The 13,536-nt window shown below is 41.5% G+C and overlaps 1 pseudogene; it reads right to left on the reverse strand.

Annotated features, from left to right (window-relative positions):
• Nucleotides 1-10,976: 10,976 nt before the first annotated feature.
• Nucleotides 10,977-11,106, reverse strand: LOC114228184 (small nucleolar RNA SNORA42/SNORA80 family; annotated as a pseudogene).
• Between the last annotated feature and the right edge of the window lie 2,430 nt (nt 11,107-13,536).

Here is a 13,536-nt window from a genome sequence, read left to right on the forward strand (position 1 = left end):
CTCCCTTTCTCTCTCTCTAAAAATCAATAAAATATTTCTTAAAAAAGACTAAATTTTCGAAATTCGATGTATGTTTTACACATACATTTCAATTCAATTAAAAAATTAGTTTTGTAGTCACATCAGCCATATTTTAAATGCTTATAGCCACATGTGAATAGAAGCTACAATACATCACAGCTCTACAGGGTCCTGGACAGATTCACCTTGACATAGTCATCACTTAAAAACAAAAATGATGGGATTGTCATAAATAAATTGGCAATACTGGTTGCAGTATCAAAATAAAGATTAAGCATTGATTGGGCACCTTGGTAGCATGAGTGTTAGAATACTATATTTTTCCTCTTTAAATTCCTGGTTTTCGTATCTGACTGTTGTTCATGAATTTTTCTCATTAGTTCCAACCTTGCATTTTGGGGGGAAGCAGAAAGTAGCCTTGATCTCACTGTCTGGTGGAAAGGGCTCTCTTTGTGCCCCTGCGGCCTCCCATGTGCTGTGATAGCCTATTTGCTTGGTCTCTCATGTGTGGTGGGCTGCTCAAGGGCACAAACTAGACTTTCATTCTCCCCATGCCATGACCATTCCTGGCACAGACATGTGATAATACCAGTTGTTGAATGAATGGACATTAGTCTTTTCTCATAAGCCTTGCTTAATTAAGTGTTCACATGAATGTAATTCAAGTTCAAATCACTGGGGAGAATACTTCTGACTTTCCCCCATCAGGAATGCTATCTGACTTCATTTATCACATTTATTGAGAATAGACTTTGAAACTTTATTCTATAATATATCTTTAGAGAATTCTGCCAGATTTCTCAGTAGCATGATGATTGGACATACTTTCAATGTTAATTTATGACATGGCATTCCTGAAGGAATAATACTATTAAGAAATTCAATGGGAAATTTTTCCTTTTTGGCATTATCCTTTGAATCGATGGAATCATCAGTCAAATAGATGTGAAAATCTCTATCGAGTACATTCAAATTTTCTTTATTTAATTTATGAACATGCTCATTTTTTGGACAAAGAATCACACGTTTAGACATATTTTTTAAATTATCTATAAATATACTATTTCCAAAGGTAACTTCAATAATAGATCCATTACAACACGTGTGTGATTGGTACCAGTGAGAGCTTTATATGTATCGCACATGTGGAAGTCAACGTTTATTTTTAGATTACCAGTGAGCTTCATATGTACTGGTCGGTCGGTTGGTTGGATGGTCAGACAGACATACGGTCAGTCACTTTGCCTTTTATATATACTATATAAATATATATATCAAGAAAACAGAAACATCAATCAGAAAGGATACATGCACCCCTATGTTCAAAGCAGCACAATTTACAATAGCTAAGATTTGGAAACAGCTTAAGTGCCCATCAGCAGATGAGTGGATTAGAAAACTGTGGTACAGCTACACAATGGAATACTATGCTGCAGTAAAAAAGAAGGAACTCTTACCATTTGCAACGGCATGGATGGAACTGGAGAGCATTATGCTAAGCAAAATAAGCCAGTCAGAGAAAGATAAATATCACATGATCTCACTCAGTTATGGAATAGAATGAACAACTTAAACTGATGAACAAAAATAGAACCAGAGTCATAGAAGCATCAAATAGACTGTCCAACCTAATAGGGAAGGCAGGGTGGTAAGAAATAAACCAAAAGACTTGTATGCATGCATGTGAGCATAACCAATGGACACAGATGGGGGAGGGGAAGGGCATGTGCTAGGGGTTGGAGGCATCCAGGGAGAGGTCAGTGGGGGAAAAAAGGAGACTTATATAATATATTAAACAATAAAGAACTTAAATTTAAAGAAATAGTAATAATAAAATTAAATTTAATTTAAAAATGGGCCAGAGCAGTAAATTAGTAAAAAAGAAGTATTTCTAATATCACATCTTTGCCCATCAATAGATCTACATTCTGCTCAAAAACCTAAAGTGGGATTTCATTAAAACAGAGACATTGATTTAGTTGGATCTGTATTTAAATACAACTTCTTTTATTTCTCAATTATGTGACTAATGAAGGTTGTTCATCCTCCTTGAGCTGCATCTTTCATAACAATGTGTGTCTTATGGGGGTACTTAGGGATATACTACGCGCCAGCAACACACCTTACATGTTATTGGAACTCAATAATGTTGCAACATAAATCCCTTGCCCTGTGCTCAAGGAAGTCCATGACCCATGAGCAATCTAATATTTTGCCCAACTTCTTGGTAACAATAGGCACCACCATCCATTTGTGCATTTCATGCATTTGCCCCCTGTAACTTTCCATATGCCATTTTCATGTCAGAAGTGTTGAGCAGATTTCTCCCAACTTCAGAAGTAAACAGAATTGTTGATGAATTTTAGAGAAAGCACGTTGGTTTGGTTGGTGTGTTCATTATGTTTGGGCATGAAAAAACAGGAACATCTCCTTATTACTTGGATTTGGGGAACCATTTACTTTGCCAACTAAAATATCTGCCTAAATACATGCACGGAAGGTTTAGCATATTTTACACTTACTAGAGGCCCAGTGCACGGAATTTGTGCCTGGATGTGGTCCCTAGGCCTGACCAGCGATTGAAGCATGAGCTTCTGGAATGGAAGCATGACCTCTGGGCCCTGGGCAGCACCTAGGCCCCCGGACCCCATGCACCCACCTCCGCCTGAGTTACAACACCCGAGTCCCTACATGGAGATGCAGTGAGCACAGCCGGATGCCACAGGCTGGGGCGCGGTGTGGGCCCCTGGGCCTCCCAGCAGCACTGCACGGAAGCTGGGTGGGCAGCTTGCTCTCTCCCGGCCAACCTTGTAGACCAGCTCCTGTGAGAACCTACGGGGAACCCAACCAGCCCCTGTGGTCCTGGGCAGCTGTGGCCCAGCTCACCTAGAAAAGGCCATGTGGGTGCAGGGGTGGACACCTCATGGGCGCCCGGCGTGTGAATGTGTGGGCTTCCCTGATGCATGAACCCTGGCATCCCAGGGGAGGGTAGCAGGGGGAGTGAGAGAGAGATCGGTGGACACCCCGGATTCTCACCACACCTCCATCCCATCACCCCTGCCCCCAGGTAGCCAGCGAGAGGTCACAGCACGTTGCTGACGCCCACCATGTTCCATGCCGCCCCCTGCTGGTCAGCGCATGTCATAGTGAGCAGTTGAACTCTCAGTCTCCCAGTGGAACTCCAGTGGAATGCCACCCGAGGGGACAATTTGCATATTAGGCTTTTATTATATAGGATTGAGTGTCTTCTGTGTACTAGCCTCAGAGGTGCTTTGTCTGTCATGTCTATCATTGCAGAGAGGGAGCCTAACAGTTAAAAGTCATACTATTTTCTACAGCACTTTCCAGTCTCACCTGATATAAGCTCTGAATGAACTGAAGCAGCATGCACAGCCTCAGCACAGGGGTCTGTTTATTGCCCCAAAAGGGGGACTACATTCCAAGAAACTGAAATCAACTCTGGAAGAAAATGTCCCAGAGGTTAAATCACAACTGCCAGGCAGGAAGCAGGGGCCTCACTTGCTTTGAAGAAATCTGCTGATGCAGTTGGATTTGGCCTGAGCTTGAGCTCAGAGCTCATAATATCCTGGTCCATCTCAAAATCAAATACAAGTCAATCAAAAATTATTTTGGGCCTGCGCTAGGGAGGCATGTTGGAGATGCAGTTAAGCCTTATAATGTGTCTGCCAAGCTTCCTCTGTTTCCACAACACAATTAAAAACGGCAGCTCCAGGCATAACATCTACTTAGCCCATTTGGGGTATTCGCCTCCTCGGGGTTGTCTGCTACAATCATCCTTCCAGGAGGACAGCCATCAGTAATGCAGACACGTTCTTTCCATCATCAGTTACATTAATTAAATCAATAGTCCACTGGCAAAGTAGGTTTCCTAAATTCTATAGGATTTGGCAATCACTGCCACTGGGAAAAATACATTTTTAGATTTACTAAAAGAACATTCTAGCTTCTGAGTCAATCTTTTGATGAGTTTAAAAATACCATAAAACTAGACAAATAAGACAGCTGAGGAAATTGTCAATTAGAACTCTATAACCTCTCTCTCTCCCAAAGTGTACTGAGTCCATCCACAAATATTAAAAAAATCTGTTTCCCAAACTTCAACACATAATTTATGCACACACACACACACACACACACACACACACACTCACGTGGGAATGTATTTGAGAATCCTATATGTGGGACATAACAACAATATCAGATTCCCCTTTAGAAGCCAGGCTGAGTCCCCAGGTGAGGCTAGGTATTTCTATTCTAGTGCTTCCCTAGCGTCCGATGCTGCCTTCTATCCAAAACAAGACAGCATAGCTCAATTATTAGTATTTTAGTGTAAATCTGTATGGACTTACCTTTTGAGAACATGATTGTACTGGTATTTTATTCACCTGAAATTTCCCTCAGCAAATCACACAGGGTTTGGTGTTTAGTTAGTGCTCAAGAAATATAAGTAAAAATGTAAAAACAAACAAAACCCTCAAATTAGAGTGAACGTTAGAGAATAATTATTTGCACAGTTTTGAGGACAAGGCAATCAGTGTAGGATGATGTTAGGAAGGTATAAGAAGGTTAATAGTAAGTGTTTGCAAGTAGTTTATATATTTAACCATTTTAATTGTAAATGGCATTTTGAGTTTCATTTTTAATCTTTAATTCATCCATTCACTCAAACATATAATATATTAGTAAGTTTCTTTTCTGAATCACATCGCATAGTAATCCCCAGGGGAGTAGCATTGAAAAGGAAGACTCTCGAGGACAGTAGAACCTTCTCAAGGACAATGAAATCTAACAATTGCACCTTCTAGACAATGGCATATTGATTTAAATGAATTCCTATTTTGAAAACTGAAGAAGAAAACATACTATCTTAAGTCAGTAGGTGAGAACACTAAAGCTCGTTTAAGTAATGCATCATATATCTAGAAGGGGTTGATGTAGGATTCACACCCACAACTATCCCACCTAGAAGCTCTTCCCTTTTTTCACTGCCCATAAAGCCTGCAATCGGCAGGAGGCTGTGGGTAGGTAAAGGGAACTGGACTGTGTGACCAGGGAACAGCCCCTTTCTAGTACAGTGCGGTGCCTAACAGAAGCACAGGTTTGGTTCAGGTGAGATACATTAGGGATCTCCATATTGACCACTCTGAGCAGCTCCTGCTCTGAGCAGCCAGGTTAGGCACCTAGGAAGTGACAAAATAGCTTCTCTAGACATGTTCCATTGCTCTAGCTCCAGGAGCTGACCACGTCACCTCGCCTCACCCCAAATTAGTTCTCAATAAAAAGTACTCTGGCTACCAGCCATTTTCAGAGCCATGGAAGCTGACTTTACATCCAGCCCAAGCATAATTCCAAAAACAACACTGTAAAGAGAATGCTGTGGCCTGGAGAACCTGGGCCGGATGGAGAAAGGTTATCTGACAGCATCATCCCGTTCATTTGCTATTAATAACAAGGCAGCCTGCCTTCCTGGGCCTGCTCCAACCTGCTAATAGGTCCCTGGGGATGGCCTCCTGCCTCCTTGGCTGAGTGGAGCCACTGCTGAGGCATCTATGGACTTGAATTATTGTTTCTAACACAACGGGACCCTGCAGGGTTCTGACCTCTGAGTGACTTCTAGATTCACATGGAAGAATTCTGGCTTCCTGGCCCTGTAGTCTTCCATACCCCTGATAAATGAGAGCATTTAGTATGTCATCCCACTTCTCTTCTGTTTTTTATATAAACAACCCCCCCCTTAATAAAGGCACAGACAATTGATTTAATTAAAGGTTGACACCATCAGAGCAACCTAATATTTACTCTCCACCCTTCTCATCTGATTTAGCATTTATGAGAAAACATAGAGAAGGAAAGAGGGAAAAGCATCAAAGCCGGCTTTATACCTAGATAAATCAACGGGGGGGGGGGGGGGGGGGGGGCGCGGAGCGGGGCTTAGTGTAGTGTCTAGAAACTTGCCTTTTCAGTTGAGCTGTTTAGATTTTTAAGTCAGCAAGATTCTCATCACTAGGTTTTTTGGAAAATCCCTTCCCCTTTTGAGGGTTCAGTTTTCTGATCTATTCAATGACGAGGGTTTTAAAGCTTGCCTAATTATGAGACTCACATGAGATACCATCAATTGCAGATTTCCAGAACCCACCTCAGATGAACTACATGTGAATCTTCAGAGAAGAGGAGGGCACCGCCGTGTTGCTCATGCTGGACACATTCAGGCCCCGGGGTTGATGGCCTGGGCTCTGGCATCTTGTCCAGATCCGAGGTGATTCTAAGGCACCGTTATGCTTGGGTTGTAGATAGAAACAAAACTAAGGCTCAGGATTTTTTTCAAAACTTATTTGAAAGCGCTAAAATAAAAGTCAGAATGTCAGAAAGTCATGATCAACCTTAGAAAAATTCAAAAGCCAAACAAACTTATTTTGTATCTTCCCAAACTCCCTTTTAGAGGGCCCTGCTCTGCCTCTGTTGCTCTCCTCCTTCCTCAAGGAGTTCTTTGGCCCAATGCTGGGCTCTGACTTATATAGACTGCTGGTCATGTCCACCTAAAGCACTAGGGTCCCAGTTCCCCATCATCTCTGTCTCCCTAGACAGTGTCTGAGGACAAATTAATATTAATGCATTAATAACTAGATTTGGCATAAATGTATTTCCTCAGAAGAGTATTTGCTTTTTAACTGAGATATTACCTACATTTAAAAGAATGATTCTCTGTTGGAATGTTGAATGACATGCACTGTCTAGTGTGGAGATACTTGGGGCTGATGGGTTGCTTCTAACACACTAAATCGCATCATATGGTCACGGAAGAAAGTGCATTAACGGGGCTTTTATTTTGTAACACTTTGATGTGTATGGAAGATTTACCTACTAGGCTAAAAATATTTCTGCTTCATCTACATGAAAAGGAATTTTGAAAATTTAATCAAAAATCCACTTAGCGCTTTCCAATGTTACCAACCAAGTTATTATACCCCCATTAGGAGCGTCCCTGCCCCTCAGCTCCTGCCAACACTGAAGCCTGACTCCCCAGTGCAAGTTGAAGGATAAATTAGAATCCTTTGAACTATGTGCATCTTTGAAATGTTTATAAAGGAATTATGATGGTGTCAAAACCACACACTACAGCATTTGAAAATAATGTAGTCTACTTTTTTCTGTGAAGCTAAATGGACACACTTGATTTTCTAAATGATGTTTGCAACATTAATACCAAATGCCTGAAGATTTTCCTATGTGAAGATTAGACAACATTTGGAGAAAATGTTGCAGGAAAAGACACAATTTAAAGAAAAATATTTTCACAAGTGTTCATCTTACTAAGTTCCCATAAACCCTGAATAGGTGGGCCAAACACAGGTTTGGGCTTTCATAAAGAAATGCAGAGGCTCAGGGCCTAGGTTCCACACAGAGTTCTTGAACTGTCACGGAGGCCCTTCCATCTTTAAATTGAGTTCCTGGGCAACTGAATGAATTCCCTATACCTTGGATTTCTCATTTAGAAAGCACATAATAAAATACCGCACACACAGTGGAATTCCTGTGAAGAATAAATGAGGTTATGCATACTACACAAAACTTAAAATAGTGCACCAGCACCCAGTCATCACAGCAAGTATTATTATTGTTATCCAATAGCCTTCTTACACAGAGGGGTCATAAACATTAACTGAGGACAATCTTTCCAAATCCAGCTCTTCATACTGTCTGTCACTTTGGTTCAAATCATGACCCACTTCCTTACAACATGCTGAATAATAAAGGAAGTCTCAGGGATCCATTCCCCTGAGAATTAGACCGAGCAGTCCTGATCATGCCACCTGCCCCAGGCTTCCTCCTTCAGCCACCTTCCAGGCAGGCAGGGCCCTTCCTGATCCTCCCTCTGTGGGTGGGAGGGCAAGCCCAAGGAGAAGAGCAAGAAAACGCTCTTCTTGTTCACCTCAGGATCCATCAATAAAAACAACAGACAGACATATCCATTGAAGGTACAGTTGTGACTTGTTCTCCATGTGTCCATTTTAATGTATTTATTAATGATTTTAATGTGAGTGAACCAGTGTGTCCCTTGATAAATTCAATAACTATTCGTTGAAAGCCAACATTATAGCAAGTGCCATTCTAGGGACAAAAGATATATTGATGAAAAAGACAAACAAGATTTTCACTCACATGACCATATGATAAATATATATATATATTCACAAATGACCAAATAACTACAAGAATAATATGCACCATGGAAGAAAAGTAGAAGTTGTCTAATATAGTCAAGGATTTGGGGAAAATAATATATAATAATTGGACAGGTGAAAAACAAATTGCAGTTAGAATGATTAAAATAAGGGGAAAAGGTTTATATTCAAAAGAGAAAAATACATAAGAAGGTTATATAAAGGAGGACATAACAAGCAAAAACATCCTATACAATAAAAACCTAATATGCAAATCGACCAAACAGCAGAACGACAGGTACCTATGATGCACACTGACCACCAGGGGGCAGACGCTAAACTCAGGAGTTGCCCCCTGGTGGTCAGTGTGCTCCTACAGGGGGAGCGCCGCTCAGCCAGAAGCCGGGCTCATGGCTGCAGAGCGCAGCGGCGGTGGTGGGAGCCTCTCTGCCTCTGCTGCAGGTGGGCGGTAAGAAGCAAGGGGTCCTGGACTGCGAGAGGGGTGTCTGCCTGCAGGCTTACAGACACCCCCCAAGGGATCCCAGACCAGGCTAAGAGACCACCACCCCCCCCCCACTCCAGTGCATGAATCTTGTGCACCGGGCCTCGAGTCCTATATAATAAAAGGCTAAAATGCAAATTGACCAAATAGTGGAACTGGTCACTATGATGTGCATTGACCACCAGGGGGCAAATCCTCAATACAGGAGCTGCCTCCTGGTGGTCAGTGCGCTCCCACAAGGGGAGCGCCGCTCAGCCAGAAGCCGGGCTCACAGACATCACCTGAGGGCTCCCAGACTGCGAGAGGGCGCAGACCAGACTGAGGGGACCCACCCCGCCCCCATGAGTGCAAGAACTTCATGCACCGGGCCTCTAGTAGTGCATAAAAGGAACTGAGGATGGAGCAAAAAAGTAAGAGAGAGAGAAGCGGGGCCAGTTTACTCATGGCCCGGGAGGCAATGCTAAAGATTTACATTTTTATGGCAGCTGTGGAAAATCATTGGAACATTGTTAATAGAATAATTAAGAGTTCAGGATTATTTTTAAGAGAACACTCTGTTTGCAATATAGATAAGTAGAACTTATAAAATATTATGGTGGGCATAAGAAGTGATGAAAAATTTTTATAGGGATGGTAGGAGAGATTCTGGGTTGAAAAATTCACTAAAAAGGTATTGTTTCCTGCAGTGGACAACACTGAAGTAAAATAATTGGAACATGCTGAGTTTGAGGGGTCTGTAGGGCACCTAAGTGGAGATATTTGGAAGAAAGTTGAATGTGTGCATATGGAGGTCAGAGGAGTGATCTTGCTTAGCACATAACGTCCAACATCAAAGCTGTACGAGTACAAGAATTCACCTAGGTAAAGAGTATACAGTAAAAAAGTAAAACAATCTAAATTGAACCTTGAGCAACTCCAAACTTTAAAGACCCCATAGAAGAAAATAAACTTGATAATGGAGCTTTCAGTGAAAAAGATGTTCAGCTAAAAGGAAAATGCTTTTCAAAGTGAGAGGCAACAAGCATTTATTCGAGGTGAGAAAATAGTTATTTAGAAAGCACTGATTCAGGCAGAAGCCCAACTAATGTTCTGATTAGAAAACAATGGCAATGGTGTCTATTAGACAGGTAGGGGGACAATTATATCAATAAAAGGGATGCATTCTGCTGATGTAGGTGAGGTACCATAGTGACACTAATTCCAATGAATGTTTTTATTTTCAGTCCAATAGTCATGGGTCTGGTAAAAATAATATCTGCTTTCTTGTTATCCTTGCTAATACTTCTTTGGGACAGAATGCTGCTTTAGTCCCAGTCCACAGGTTATTCTGTCCAGTTTGAATATTCCAAATGTTTTTAACGTAAGACATGCGAGGCAATTCCTCTGCCATGGCAGCTCTGCCTCCATTTCAAAGTGGCTTTGTTCGTGTTATTTTTTACCCAGGAGACAATGAATAATTTATAGGAGCCAAATGGGAAGTATGTATTAAAACAAGAGAATGGTAGCGTGTGAAGTGCTCACAGGAGGCCAAGTGTGCTGAGGAGTGGCAGTCTACCACCACTCCATGGTCTACCACCACGGGGTCATTGGTCACCATACCTAGAGTCCCTTTGATGACTTGATGTAGTTGGTGTGACTGGGAAGGAGAGAACCTAGAGAGTAAATTTGATAATGTTTTAAGGTCTGCTGAAAGAAAGGAGAAAGAGTAAACGTTTATGTCGAATTGAGGTAAAGGTAATGCAAGTATAAGATTGTAAAGAGGTGACCACACTTAAAAATCAAGGATAAGATCTAGTGTAAAGGGAAAAAAGAAGTTAATTGAGATATAGATTAACTTATTTTTACAAAGTAAAGGGAAAAGTAAAATGAGCCAGAGAAGACATGAAAATATGGGTTTTAAACTAGGGAGAAACATATCCTAATTTTTTTTTTTTCTGGTTAGCAGAAAATTATAATATGAATACATGAAAGCTCTAGTAGAAATGTTTATATCATTCCTTACAGGTTTTCTACTCCTAATTCCACTGTTGTAGTTGAAATAAGAGTGGCGCATGTGACTTGTTTTTCTGCCTCACTGGCCTTTCGAACAAGATAATCTATGTCTAGAACCAACGTAAAGACAACTGCACATCACCTTGAAATCCATTTGACCTTCATGCCTGGCTGGACGTGTTCTGAGCTGTTTCACTTAATAATCATTTGAGTGTGCTCTTGTCTAGAAAACAGCAGCAATAGAAAACGTCTCTGAAAATAAACGTGTGTTTTTTCCCCACTCTGCAACCCACTTCCGTGCCTGCCAATGGGCAGAGGCTAGACAATGGTTCAAGGCCACAGTTTGCTCTGGCCTGGGGCACTGTGAGAGACCAGTGGGGCGGGCCTGCCACAGATCCAAGCCAGTGCATAACACCCTCTATCTCTTAATACTTAAATTGTCCCAGATAATCTGTAATACTCAGGATGGGATAAGTTTATGCTATAAAAAGAATCCCAAAAGTTTATTTCTTGCCTTTGTTATAGGTCTATTGCAGGTTTTAAAGGGAAAAGGAGTTCAGACTAATGAATGATCCACTGTCCCCTAAACATCAAAACTCTCACCCTCCAGTCTATACAATAGGAGAGAGAGGCAGCTGGACAGTTGTATGTCTGTTTTTGTGCCTCAGTCCAGAAGGGAAACCTGTTATTTCCTCCCACAGTTGTGGTAGTCAGAACAAGTCACTTGGCCTTCCTATTTAGAGGGGGTCTGGGAATGTGGGGTAATGCATGCAATTCGGGGAGTCGCCACTGCCTTTGCCACAATCCACTCTTCTGATCACAGAGCATTTCTTCATTATTTACCCTACACGCATATATAATACATTCAATCTTCAACAAGGGAAACAACCCAACATCTCATGAATCCAGGACATGAAGCTCAAAGTCTAGGATCTCAGGGTGATGTGCTATAGTTTTATACAACGGTTCCAAACAAAACTTGTCTTAGACTAGAGGTCTATGAACCGAAAAGAAAAATCATGGGCACCACCTGTGCTGCACTGATAATACAGTGTAGAGATAAAGTAGCTGCAATCAGACCCTGGTCCATTCAGGAAGGGAAAGGAAGAGGCAGTCAGCTGGCACACAGAAACCAGACACATAGAAACCAGAACTCCCATAGGAGGAAGGAAGGCCCTGGGTCTGCCCTCCAGAGTGTCCTTGCTTTCCCGTGATCCTTCTGGGATATATCTTGTTAGTGTTGAGATTCTCCTTTTCCTTGGGAGCTGTACAGCTCTTGGAGAAAGCTGAAAGGCCTTGAGTCTCAAGGAATTTATAATTTAGCTCAAGCTTCCAGTTTCTTAGCAATAAAATTCTCTCAAAAATTAGCAGGTTTCTTGCTTATTTAATAACAATTTAAAGTCGATGCTTATATTTAGGTTGTCATCCTCAACTTCCCCCCACCTCCCTTTTTATTTGAAGGGCCTGTCTTGAGGCTTAAGATAGTTTATTGAACTCAGCAGTTGTAATGACCTCTGCCTGTGTCAGTTCATTCAGTGGAGAGATTTTACTAGGAGACATGTCCTTAACCTTCTTGTCATCCTGCAGCATCGTTTTCACTTGAGAAGTTTTAGCAGCAAGTGTGAATATCATACCTGTCTGATTCTTGTCAAGAAGTTGAGTGTAAGTTGATCTCTGTCTCTCAAGGTCCCTCAATATTATTTCCTAGATTTACGATCTCAAAGATACATGCTCCTCCAATATTGGAAGTCTGGGTCTCTGCAATCAGTCTGCTCTCTTTATTCCTGCTTGACACCTGACCAATTTGGTCCTCAGCTTGGGCTTCCTTCCGATGCCTTCCCAAAGGCACTCTGTAAACATTAGCCCCTCTGGTATATGAACCATTATAAATGCCTCCTCGCTTCTCTCCCAGCAACAGGGTCTCTTCTCCTGGAATGCAGCTTCCTTTTTCCTACCAAATTAAGATGGGGAAAGCACAATTCCGACCTGATTTTTAAAGTACTTTTATGTATAACCAGGGGAGTATCTATGTACTGAGTAGCTATTCTGTGTCAGATGCACTTTCATGGGTTATCTTATGTAATCCTGGCAGACAAAGGGAGGTAGAGCAACTCTTCCACATTAAGTAGTGTTAACTGGCAGAACTAGTTTTGGATATTGAATGCAAGGATTCCAAACCACTAAACCTCATTCCCTCTCAGTCTTACCTGGGAAGGGGTTAGAAGGATGGATGCAACCTGTAACCTCCAAGCACTACACCAGCTTGAGTCCTGTGGATGGTTCAGATTTTGTACATTGCAGATGAGGTTTATTGGAATAAAGTGACTGAGTCCCAGATATCCTTAAGAAGTCACCACAATTAGCACATCTTCTTGATATATTGAGAATGTCAGTTGTAGACTTTTTAATAGTTTTCTTTCACTTTCTACTTTATAAAAATCTGGCACAGGTTAGTGAGGGTGAAATTAGGGAAACCTCCTTCAAGTGCAAAAATGACAAGGACACCATGCTTCAAACTACAACCTGGCACCCACATTATCAAAATACTTGATGTAAGGAACTGACAAAAATAGCACCTGGGTTTGTGTTTAATGCAGCCATTTTGTCTCACTCCTTTTCTAATTTCTGAATTCATACTGTGTTCCTTGCAGATTTTTTAAACAGACCAGGCTCTTGTTTGGGATGCTCAGCTCACTTTCTCTTTCAGTTCTTTCACTCTTCCAAAAAAAAACATCACTTACGACTGACATCCTGTGGCTTCCATCTTAATGTGCTCTGTCTTTTCTTCTGAATATTAATCTTGCCATGGCTATTTTTGTTGAAAAGACATAGCTCAAA

This window comes from Eptesicus fuscus, chromosome 11 (genome assembly GCF_027574615.1).
Source record: "Eptesicus fuscus isolate TK198812 chromosome 11, DD_ASM_mEF_20220401, whole genome shotgun sequence".
Taxonomy (NCBI): domain Eukaryota; kingdom Metazoa; phylum Chordata; class Mammalia; order Chiroptera; family Vespertilionidae; genus Eptesicus; species Eptesicus fuscus.